Source organism: Orbicella faveolata, unplaced genomic scaffold, assembly GCF_042242905.1.
Source record: "Orbicella faveolata isolate gen_17 unplaced genomic scaffold, um_ofav_v1 contig_26, whole genome shotgun sequence".
Lineage (NCBI taxonomy): Eukaryota > Metazoa > Cnidaria > Anthozoa > Scleractinia > Merulinidae > Orbicella > Orbicella faveolata.
This window is the reverse complement of record NW_028301554.1, coordinates 11,035,061-11,047,822: the sequence shown is the minus strand read 5'-3', so window position 1 is coordinate 11,047,822 and position 12,762 is coordinate 11,035,061. Positions and strand designations below refer to the sequence as shown.

The following is a 12,762-nucleotide window of genomic DNA, read 5'->3' as shown; positions in this document are numbered from 1 at the left end:
AGAATTAGAGATAGATTAGAGATAGCAACAACAGAATCAGGCACCAAAATAAAACTGGCCTCATTTTTGTTTCATTCCTTGTCTCTTTTCTCCTTTCTCTCCTCCAATGAGAGTTAATAGTTAACGACGATAATGGAAAATTGAGACGTGATGTCATAAATTACAAAGCGGCAGACAAGATAATATTCGAAATGTAAACTGCCTTCGCTTCATTCAAATCCCTTCTAAACAACTAAAAAAGACACAGGAACACAAGTAAATAACGGTACATATATTTTTACTGCTGATGCAGTGTTTGGGTCCCCTGTGTGTCAACTAACAATTGAAGTGTACTTTTTAAAGTACCTGCATTCCTGCCTGCCTGGTGGTTGAGAGGCATCATAAAGCCTTGATAAATCCATAGGTCATCAGCACGTTTTAAAGAAACAAAACGTGCTTTCTGATGTTCGAACAACTAATAAAATTGAGGTATCGGTGTTTGGAGTCAGATCAATCCAGGCAGCAAAGTCCAAGAGCAGTTCTTCCCCAAGAAAACAATCCTCTCATGAGTTGTGGCCCATTTGCCAAGGGTTGCCGTTGTCAGGAAAGCGAGCACTGATTTTAGAGTGATTAAATATGTCTTGTATCGACTGCCACGTTTCCCACGCGTGAGTTGTAGAAAAGCTTCATGGCATGCATTGCGATCACGCGCAGTGGATGTTTTCGTAGCTTTAGAAGCCTGGTAAATAGCAATATAAGTAAGAGGAATTTTTTATAGCCATAGGTGTGTTTCCTGTAGAACTATTAGCCTATCAAGTTTCAATGGTCTGCACTGCAAATTGGCCAAGATAGCTCTATTTATGTACTAGATATAGTATTGGGTTGAGTGTATGACGTCATCAGTCATCTCATTTGCATATTTTACACATCCGGAACTAATGCAGATATTTGCAAACAGTAAACAGCGTTTTTCTTCTTTTATGGAATCCTACATGATACACCCAGAAAATCAAGGGGTAAAAATTTGATTATAGTACCACTGTTTTCTTTAAGTGAAATGAGCATCTCTTTGTGGTCACCCCGTTCTCCTGAAATCAACATTTTAGTGTTTGTGAAGTGAGATCAACATCTTTGAGCTTAAGCATTCTCATGAAATCAACATCTTTGAGTTAACCTGTCCTTGTGAAATCCACATTTTGCTGTGTTTAAAGTGAAATCGACATCTTCAAGCTTACGTGTTCTCGTGAAATCAACATTTCGCTGTTTTTGAAGTGAAATCAACATCTTTGCGGTTGCAAGTTGACGTGAAATCAACATTTCAGTGTTCGTTAAGTGAGAAAAAATATCTTTGCGGTCAGATGCTGACTTTCCAACACGTAAACACCTCAAGACACCACCAGAGGAAGCCAAGTTTTTTTGCATACATTATATCACGAAAACGAAGCAAAAACCAGCGACAAGAGTACAGGACCATGTTTTTCTATTACATTAAAGACCACATCCAAAAATTCAGGCACTTTTGAGAAATTTTTTTTTTCACCCAAATCATCACTTAGCATGGTTTTGCACTCACCCCTTCAACTATAGTGAAGACAACAAATTAAACAACATGGGTGAAAATCAGCACAATATTTTCCTGAGTTGATGCTGAAAATTAGTGGTCTTAAAAATTAATGTTTCAATTAATCTGAAACTCCAGGATTATGTTGAAAATGGATTAATCTCATTGAAGGCCTAGCCTAAATTCATCAAGTGTTTGTTAACTCCTGCCCAATTTAACAATTTTTGGGGCAATTTTTGATAAAAAGCAAAATAACACCCCACACCATTTGATATTCAAACCAATGTTTCTGAAAGTCAAATGGAGCAATTTCTCTGCGAGTTTCACTCCAGGCCCAGGTTGTTCAAAAGGTGGATAACACTATCCACCAGATAAATCACCATCCAGTGGATAGTGTGGTTTGTTTTGTTAACACTTATCCACTGGATAGCGATTTATCCCATGGATAGCGTTATAGAAACTTTGAGCAACTGGGGCCAAGTAATTAGATGTTATAAGATTCTTTTAAGACCAGAATACCATTTAGTCAAGTCTTATGGACATAGTTTGCAATAACATTTAAAACAGCTTCGCTTTTGTTATATTTTGACATCTTGAAACTTCACTCGCAATTCTCTCGAAAACACTCTTCTAGATTTTTTTAAAATTTTGTCATTGTTAAGACAACTATAACAGATCTGAGATCCCAATGTCGTATCTCCAAAATTATCCCTGATGGCAAGTTATTTGGTCATACATAAAATGGGGTATGGTGTCATTTTGTTGCTATGGTAACTCAGATTCTGGTGAAATGTACCCCGTTTGAAATTTTCACCTTTCTCCAGCACACCAACAACGTTTGATTTGCTGTTGGATAGATAATGATGGTGCTCTAGTTGCTCAAAGTTGAACGGTATCGTTACTCAAAAATCTGATCGAGCCACCTTAAATTTGTGATAAATATATGTGTATATGTATGTTGAAAGTACTTTTTTTCTATCAGCAATAATGGTTTTCATTTCCACATTGTTCATTATTTGATAATTCGCTTTTTGAGAGTTAAGTGTATTACCATGTCCAAAAATTACATCTCAAACTCTGAAATAAGGAGCAATACGCATGCAACATACACATGGTATCTTTTCGCTTCTTGTAACAATTTTGTACTGTTATCATTTATTGATGTGATCAGTTCATCACTCTCGACTATTATGCCTCCTGTTAACCGAGTTACAAGTCTGTAACATGAGTTATGGAGAGAGTTTTTACCCCTTTGATTTATAAATTGACGGGAAAAAAAATGAGGATCCCTAACTTACAGTACAGAGGTTATTAATGTATCGACTGCCATATCGATTATATCTGTTCTGTGTGTCTGACAGGTTTGAGAAAATAAAGAGTTTTAGTTACGTGGATCAGTTTCAAAATGATTCAATTTGAAATTGTTGTCGAGTCATTAGCACGTTTTAATACAAACTTTAAAGAAAATAAGGTTTTAAACTTTTGTTTCCCATAAAAGTTAAGAACATTTGGCGATAAATAAGGAGAGATTTTGGGGACAAAACCCGAGGGACAAAAACATTGAGCTATAAATTTAGTGGGCTGTACAGTAGAGTATGGCCAGCTCAATTGATCATTAACAGCACGCATAGCAACTGAGAGATATACATGTAATAATAAATTATTTACACCGTTTATAAATGATGAACTAGTTTTCTGGCTAAAATTTGGATGGTCAGTGACGCAGGACAACATATGATTCAGTTGGCACTCAACCGTCTGTCGCCTGTTACCGGTCGAGTGTCAACCATTTATCACTTAACATGTCGGTAAAGTGTGGTTGAGAGTCGATCAAGGGTTGACCAAGATATCGATCGAGGGTCAATTGAGGGTATTGATCGACAGTTGATTGCAGATGACGTTGATACATTTGATCCAGAACCTCAAAGTAATGCTCCCGCCAAAAAAACCACCAAGGAATGCTCAAGCTCCACGAGCGAGCAAAATGCCTCTGACAATGAGGATTGCCAAACCCTCGTGGAAAAAATTGCCCAAGAGTGTAATGAAAGTGATAGTGAAAGTGAGAATGAAATTTTAGCGGAGATGCAGAAGGAATACGAGGCTGAAGATTCCATCACCTTGCCAAGCTCCTTGGTAAAATGTTTCGCAGTCGCTTAGTCCTGAAATAACTCTAGCTCTCACAGGTGTGGATCTGGCCAAGATCATGGATCATGTTGGTTGGACTGGGCGTCACACTGCCCTATACTACATGCAGTTAGCGAAAGTCTTAAATCCGGCTGGAGCCTCTGCTCGGCTGGCCTCAAACATCGGTACGGAACCATCCTGTTCATGGCAAGATATTAACCAGCTGAAACGGTTTGCATGTGCATTCCCTGCAGTCAACCGCGGGAAGAGATCTTACGAAAAAGAGCATCTGTGAGGCTAGGCGAATACTCCCTTTACCGGACTTGGAGAGCTGAGTTTCGGTTTAGTTTTGGGGAGTTATGACTTGGTTTGGGAGCTGACTTCTTGGAGAATCTAACGATGGTCTCCTTTAATAGGTAATGATTAGTACTGGGGAGGAGTCCATTGTTAGCCTGGTTGACTAGAACAAACTGAGTGACACTATAAGGAACGGGAGCCAAATTTATTCTCAATCTTATTGCAGTGCGACAATGGACGCAGTGTGGAATACTTTACTATTCACACTGCATACATTAACGCAATGCATAGAAGATCAGTACACATGAAAAAATTATCACTTTGGCTCAACTGCCGCATGGTGCGGGGATCGTGCAGGAACAGGACGATTGGTGCTTGTGGGGAGGTCCGGGGATTCAACGCTAGATTTGTTTTCCCCACCCACCCTCCAGTCTCACACTGTGACCGTTGTCGGATCGCCAAATTTATCCCCAATCTTATTGCGGTGCGACAATGGACGCAGTGTGGAATTTTTTTTTTTGTGAAATACATTCTTTATTGATACACATAGACCTATATACAGTACAATGCGATAAACTACAATTTTAACAGTAGCAAAATTAATACATTTATAAGCCATAGTAAATAAAAATAAAGAGATTTAATAATAATCATAATGACTTAAACCAGAGTAGACCAAAGCTGGGGCATCATTGCATGTAAATTTTAATCCAAATTTTCTAGCCTGTACTTAGAGGAGGTTTTGCTGAAAAAATCTGTGATGAGAAGAGAATTATTGTGTAACTTATTTGTATAGATAAAATAGCAAACAAACAGCATGGTGTAGTTAAATTTTTTCAGTAGTTCTTTATTGGCAGGATTGGAAAAATCCCCAAATAAATATTCTTGATTTGACGGTTTGAAAGAAGAGTTATTACAGTTGTTGAACCATTGCACCACTTTTGACAAGAAATCTTCAGTAAAAAGACAGTCTGAAAAGGTATGATCTATCGAATCTTGTTCTCCACAATATAGGCATTCACTGTTGTCTTTGATGCCAAATCTACAGAGCTGTTCTTTAGTTACAACAATTTGGTGGAGAAATTTGAAGCTTTGTTATCAGTTTCGTTTTATTCCATTTCTGAGAAACAATTTTATCACATGCAATGCGTTGTCTCAAATGTCAACTCGAATTGTAAACACGCCACATCAGCACCACTATTCAGGCTACGTGTTAATTTACGCATTTTGTGGTGGTTTCTTGAAAGATTGTGAAGCCCCATTTAGTCTAAATTACATTCGTCTGGAAAACTACTTAAATCTGAGGTCTAATATGTTGTTTATTATCTGCAAGTGTTGTGGAATTAATTTTCAGTTGTAATTTGACCTAACTAAAATATTATGCAAATTGGATACACGACCCAAATTCTCATGTTTCGTTTATCTGAATGCAATCGCTTTCAAAAACTTTAAAACCTTGAAAACGAAACCTATTGTATTTCCAGTTAATATGATCAAAAATCCGTTTTATAGCTCTTTATCGTTTCTTTTTTACATCTGTGGTTCAATATATTTTGAATTAGTTTCCGCGCCACAGGCATGTTTTTGTGAGAGGCGTGAACGCACAAATTAGTCACACTTTGTAGTCACGACCACTTCCAATTTGAATTTTATCTAACTACACAATTTTTTTAAATTCAATTGACCCCAAAAATTTTCAAGGGAAACTAGCCTTCAGAAAAAGTCAAAGAATTCATTTCAGCCAATTTTCAAGTCTCTGAATGTTATTGTGAGAGAGTTTTCATACTGACAAGCTGTCTACGCGGGAAACTTGATATGCGGGAAAATACAGAATACACATGTGATCAAGTGAGTGATGGAAAACTAGAGGTACAAACGTTTCTGAATTTGTCAATTTTCAACAGGTCAAACAATACCTGACTTAATGTAAAGGTCTCCTTTCTGGTGCTAGTATCGATTTTACACTCAGTTGACTTTACTTTTAAGCCATTTGAATTTGCAACCAACATTTTGGCGAAGGGTCTACATCGAAATACGAAAATGTCTCAAATGTCTCTTATTTTTAGTTTCTAAAGAAAAAAATTTTCTGACCAGACTGGCTTTTTGTCAGGTCAAAACTTCTCCTTGGCCTGACAAATGACCTGCTTACGAACAAAAATTATTTGCAGGCTTGATGTTGGTTTTTCCTCCAAGTTCTCAGCCAGGCAAGAATGCCAGATGACATACTTGCCCTGGCAAAATTTTACTTGCCCATTCACATACCATGCAATGAACTTTGGGATGGATACAATATGGCAGAACGACGTTTCAGTTTCATATATGATCGGAGTGCTAATCAAAGGAATTACTCTTCTTGCTGAGAATTAGAAAAGAAAAAAAAACTTTTCTGATCAGCAAGGCTGAAGGTCTGCATGGCAAATGGTTTTTTGGTTTCATTATTTCTGAATCACAGTAACAACACAGTACCGGAAACGATCGTTACTGTGAAATCCTAGGGGTTGCAACAGAACAGCATGTAAATGGTAAGTTTACCTTTTTGTTATTTTCATGTTACCAGTCTCCCAGTACATCATGTCTGTAGTTGCAGCTGTCAGCGGACACAGAAAAACCAGGTTCAAATGAAAACCAAGGCCTCTTTGACTCTCATGAGGGCTGAAAGGAATGCTTTTGCTCTTCCTGCTTGTATTTGGCTTGTTAACCCAGAGATTGCATAAGCAATCTATAGGGTTTTAGTTGTGGTGCAGATTATGCAAATGATATGGAATTGATGTCCTTCCATCATCTGTAAACTTTTTGGAGTAATTCCGCTGACCAGTAGATAAAGCTCCTGAAATCACCGTATTAGTCAATATTGCAGGCACATGTATCGTTTTACATTTATGGGTCAAGGTCTATGTGACTGCAATTATTGCACTAAAAATGGAAACTTGTTTTGTTTGCTTCCTGGGTATAGTTCATTTAACATTTCTAACACACAATTCTAATCTTAAATTAACAGTTTACTGTAAATAAGACCAAATGTTTGCTTTTGTAATACGCATTGGGAACGTTTTTGATGACAGAGGTGAAGTTGCTGGAGGCTGCCATTGTAAATTTCCGCTTTGAAGTTAAGTAGAGATTGACAAGAGGCAATCCGCTCTACATATCGATGGTGCTACTACTGAAGGGTTAAAATTAAATTTTGGAAATCAAAGCAGTTTCACTCACACCACCATAGCATTTGTCACAAAAGTCTCTAATACAGAACACCACAGTCTTGCTAGCCTCTAAAAAGCTCATCATTACCCCAGACTGTAAGTTTCAACCACAGGCGTGGAATCCACCGTGAGAAAATCCTGCTCTTCAGGACAAACTCTCCATGTTACACAAATAACAGTGAAGAAACATAAGTTGCATTGGAAGATGAATCCCACATAGTGGAAGCGAGGAGAACTAGCTAGAACTTCAAGAGCTGAAATCCACTCGGAGCATTAAAATTTTGCCCACAGACAAACATTCAGGCTTGTTTCAAGCTGATACACTTTGACACTTGAATAGGCTGATGAGCTATCATATTGCAAAGTCACACAAGGCTCTTGCAAAAAGCTTTATATGTTTAGTTATAGTAGATTGAATCATTGCAACATAATCGCATTTGTACAGTTTGATTTTGAGGTCATTTGAATCAACAAAAAAATCAATTAGCACTACAATTGTATGGTGAATTTAACTGGAAAAAGGTCAAATAGGGCCCTCTGTCAACTGTGTACTAGCCACATTAAAAGTCAGCATCCGAGAAGTTTGCAGTTTGAGAAACTATATGTCATATATTTGTTAGCCAATTTGAGATAAGGCTGAAGTACTTCCGTCTTAAAGCCAGGTTTCTTACGTGTTACTATGGTTAGCACCTGTGTTCCAATCTCGTGGACCCGAGTTAGATTCCGGGATCCATCAGCTTTTTTTTTCATTTGTTTTTTCAAGCCACTGGTCTTTTTCTTTTCTTGTTCAAGCCATTTTTTGGTGAAGAACATCCAAAAGTAGCTACGTGTACTTATTTCAAGCTTGGAAATGATAAGAACACGGTTTTTGATGTTACGTTGCTGTTTCGCATAAGCGACCTCAAATTGAATCCCAAGGTTTACATGTTGTGAGTTTGTAATTCATAATAAAAAAACCTCGATTTCTCTCTGAAGATCTTTCGCAGCCACCCTGCAAGCAGAGTCGCTTCAATCTTATTCACAACCTAGTATTCGAACTTGATCTAACGGTGCTGAGTCACATAAAGCAGGCTACGTTTTTGAGTTATTTTTTTGTAAAAAAAATACCTCTTAGTCGGCGCGTCAGGTACGTTATGGACGGGTCAATGGGTGAGTGAGTGAGTGAGTGAGTGAGTGAGTGAGCATAGTATAATATAGTATAGTATATCTTTATTGTGCCTTACTCTCCAAAGGGAGGTATTGGTCTGTTTACAATAAAGGTTTAACATTAACTAGTACAATAAGAAATAACATTCACTTGATTCTTTTATAATTCAAATAAAATTAAATAAAACTTCTAATGCTCATTTCGTTTGTAAGTTGAGAATCTCTTTTCTTTTTTTAAACATTAAGTTGATATATTTACCTATTATTTTTGATGTAACTCTATTGTCAGCTCTAAGTAACTACTTAGTTCTCTCGTTATCGCTCAGATTTGCGTAAAGTGCATCTTTGTTTAAAATGTGAGAATGGAGCTCAACTCTTATGGTAGCGTACCCCTGGCAATACATCAAGAAATGCTGTTCGTGTTCTACGCAATTTTCTTTGCATACTAAGCATGTTCTTTCCTCTACTGGGATTGATCTCCTTTATTTTCATATTTTCCAGTTTGCATTCATAATGCGTGACATCCTAACCTAAGCCTTGTCAGGCTAATTCTGTGTGCTGAGTTTGTAACCGTTTTCGGGTAATTTTCAAATTGATAACTCTTTTTAACTTCCTTGTGGGTAAATTTTTCCCTTGAAGTTGTTGATGAACTGTTCTTAGTCTCAAGCCAGTTTTGTGAATACTGATTTCTAAGATTTTTGTTTATTTTTAATCGACCGTTCTTGATGTGTTGCCGTGTTACTGGTTCTGTTGATTCTGTTACTTGATACCCCCTAGTGATCTCTTCATTAATTGTAACATCAAAGAAAGGTGTAGAAGTTGTTGCATATTGAAATGCTTCACGTAACAAAACGTTGCTACAAGAATGCTTCAATCTTTGCCAATAGCTAAAGATTGAGGTGTTTATATCAATGCTTAAAGGGTACCTCCCAAGCTCTGCCCTGCAGGCAATATTTTCTGTATATCATGGGATGTTTAGTGTTTGTTTACAGAACTTAATGTGGACTTGTTCAATTGGGCTTTTATCAAAATGCGTTCTGTACGACAATAGTTCTGGTCCCCAAATTTCACATGCATAAAGTAACACGGGTTTAACAAGGGCATCGAAAAGTTTGTTCTTAATCGTAATAGTTGTTGAATCTGAGTTAGAAAAGGATCTTTTATTATCAAGAGAACTTTTGCGGCTTTTTTGCTGAGAATTTCTCTTGCATAGGTGTAGCGACCGGATGAAGTCATTTCTACACCTAAATATGTTGAGTGAGTGAGTGAGAGATGTATGTATGTCACACCAATCAGATTGGATCTACTATGAACAGCCAATCAAATTTCTTGTTGTACAGGTAAATGGTATGTGAGAAACACAAGGTATCTGTAAACACAAGGACTTTGGTGGTTGAAAAATAAAGAGTGACGTGTATGTTGCCGGTTTGTGATTTTTAGTCCGGTTTGGAGGAGAGTGTGACAGTTACATACATACATTGGGTTGTTTTAGAGTGCATAATTTTCAGTGTAATGGTGGCTAGTTATGAACGAGATGAGTCTTGAGTTTTGAAACAGTTCATGAGTTAGAAGTAGGCAAATGGCACGAGATATTTTTATTTTTAATTACAAAGGGTAACTTGATACTTTTGTTTTTCAAAAGGAGTTAATTCAATTAGAGGTCACGAATCGTCGGTTCTAGTTCTTAGGACATGTTTTAGAGGAGACGAGACTATTTAGATTTGAAGCATTTCTAACGTTTACAATAGTAAGTGCAGGTAACGATTGTTTTGTTCTTATTGCATGCATATAATGAGACATTTTTATTTTTGTTACAATGGGTAATTTGACACTCTTGTTTTTCACAAGGTAGTAAATTCAATTAGAGCTGGCGAATCGTCACCACTTGTTCCCACAAGATGTTTGCTATTTTTAGTTACAAATGGTAACTCAACACTTTTGTTTTTCATATGGGAGTAAATTCAATTAGAGCTTACAAGTTATCGGCTATTGTTCCCAGGATATTAAACAAAAAAGAATCTTTCATTTCTGGACGGTTTTTACATCTGCAGTAGCAGTTTAATAGTTTTATTTGATGACATTCAGTTTAGTCCGATATTTTAAAGGTAAAAAGTATGAGAACTGTTCAAATGTTCTTTGAAGACTGCGTGGCGTCAAGTTAAAGTGCATTTAATTAAATCAGACTTTCAACGTGTCAGAGAGGTTTTTTCCTTTCTTTCTATTTTTGAGTTATTTTTTTACAAAAAAATACCTCTTAGTCGGCGGCTCAAGTATGTTATGGGTCAATGGGTGAGTGAGTGAGTGAGTGAGTGAGAGAGATGTACATTGTATGTATGTCACACCAATCAGATTGGATCTACTATAAACAGCCAATCAAATTTCTTGTTGTAAAGGTAAATGGTATGTGAGAAGATCTGATCCCGATAAAGTTCAGAACGGCCGTATTCATTCTTCTATAAAAGAGGAGGAAGTATTCATATATTGGGTTTACTTTGACATTTTCTGTGGGTTAGGCTGAGGATTTTAGTTAAATGAATGAGATGAGCCTTGAGGTTTGAAACAGTTCGTGAGTTCGTAGTATGCAAATGCAAAGAGATATTTTTATTTTTAGTTAAAGGTAACTTGATACTTTTGTTTTTCACAAGGAGTAAATTCAATTAGAGGTCACAAATCATTGCTTCTAGTTCTTAGGACATGTTTTAGAGGGGACAAAACTTTAGATTTGAAACAGTTCTAATGTTTACATTAGTAAGTGTGGGTAACGATTGTTTTGTTCTTGTTGCATGCAAATATAACAAGATATTTTTGTTTTTTAGTTACTAAGTGTAATGTGACACTCTTGTTTTTCACAAGGGAGTAAATTCAATTGGAGTGGATGAATCATCACCACTCTTTCCCACGAGATGTTTGCTATCTTTAGTAACATATGGTAACTTAACACTTTTGTTTTTTATATGGGAGTAAATTCAATTAGAGCTGACAAGTTATTGGCTATTGTTTCCAGGATATTAAACAAAAAAGCTTTCATTTCTGGACGGTTTTTACGTCTCTGCAGTAGTAGTTTGATAGTTTTATTTGATGACATTCATTTCAGTCCGATATTTTTTAAGGTAAAAAGTATGAAAACTGTTCAAATGTTCTTCGAAGACTGCACGGCACCAAGTTAAAGTGCAATTTAATTCAATCAGACTTTCAACGTGTCAGAGGTTTTTTCTCTTTCTTTCTATTTTCGGTGAAGTTGTGTTGTGTTGTGTTGTGTGAAAAGGTAAACTTACGTCTCGTATAAAATGCAAAAAAGTCCCTAAATTAACTTGAGTATTTTTGCGCAAAAATTCCTCTTGGGGGTTGGAAGGGTTATGTGATCGGTGAGTGAGGGAGTTATGCATGTACGTGTGTCACACCGGGTTGTATCAAAGAACGAATCAAATTGCCTGTTAGAAAATAAGATGGTATCTACATTAATCTGGAGACATGTCAGATTACTGTAGTTTGTTCAGTCAAACATTTTATGGCTTACTATTTAGCTATCTTACCATGACTGATGTAACATCCCAACCAAAGAAAAAATGTCAAATTAACCAAATCATTACTGTACCATGAATGCTCCTATCTCTGACACTTCACACAAAAAAATAACTCTTGCACACCTTCTGTGCCTATGTTTGTCTTCAGGCAAGGCAACAAGAAGTTCACAAGATAGAGTGGTTCCATCAGATGGACGACTGGACAACTGTGAATATGCATCCCTGCAGAGAACTCGGACTTTACAGAAACTCTCTCTGGAGGAAATGTTCATATCACCTGGAATATATGCATTCCACAAATCATCTCTGTTGAAACAAACCAGTGCTAAAGGGGCCACAACAGACACTTACTTCCTGTTGTACTTTGGAGTTTCAACTTGGGCAAAAGACTTTGTGTTGTTGAGTTATTACAAGCTTATACCAAAAGGACTGCCCCACTTAGAAAGGGAACAAAGCAACTGCTGATTTGTTATAAAGCACCACATGGACCAGCCTCTAAAGACACCATCTCATGGTGGATTAAACAAACCATGAAAGCTGCGGGAATTAAGGACTTCTGCGCTAATGGTTTCTACACATCCTTACTGCGCACGCAAATTCACATGCCATGTCATGCATGAGAGCGCACTAAGTAATAAAAAATAATTTAGCGTCTACTATTTGCCCATGGGTGTACGCTACTGACGTGTGTGCTGATGTTTACAAAGCAAATCTTTTGACAGACATTGTTTCCAAAGTAATGGCCGACGTTCTTCTGCCAGAATTGCGAAATTGTCTTCACAGTTGTATGAAGATGAAACTTTGTCGAGTTACTGGTGTGCAGTCGGTTGTCATGAATAAATTTTCGCGTGCTTGTTTTCTCTTGTCATGTAAGGCTACACGAACATTTTTGTGTGATGTAGCTCAATAAAAGGACTTCTGTTGTTCCAATGTC

The 12,762-nt window shown here is 37.0% G+C and overlaps 1 protein-coding gene and 1 pseudogene across 2 annotated transcripts in view; both read right to left on the bottom strand.

The window, feature by feature from the left end:
* LOC110067110 (uncharacterized) overlaps positions 1-12,762 on the bottom strand; it is a 94,773-nt gene that overhangs the window by 67,739 nt on the left and 14,272 nt on the right. The gene's annotated exons all lie outside the window — the stretch shown is intronic.
* LOC149108140 (uncharacterized) lies at positions 7,931-11,308 on the bottom strand (annotated as a pseudogene).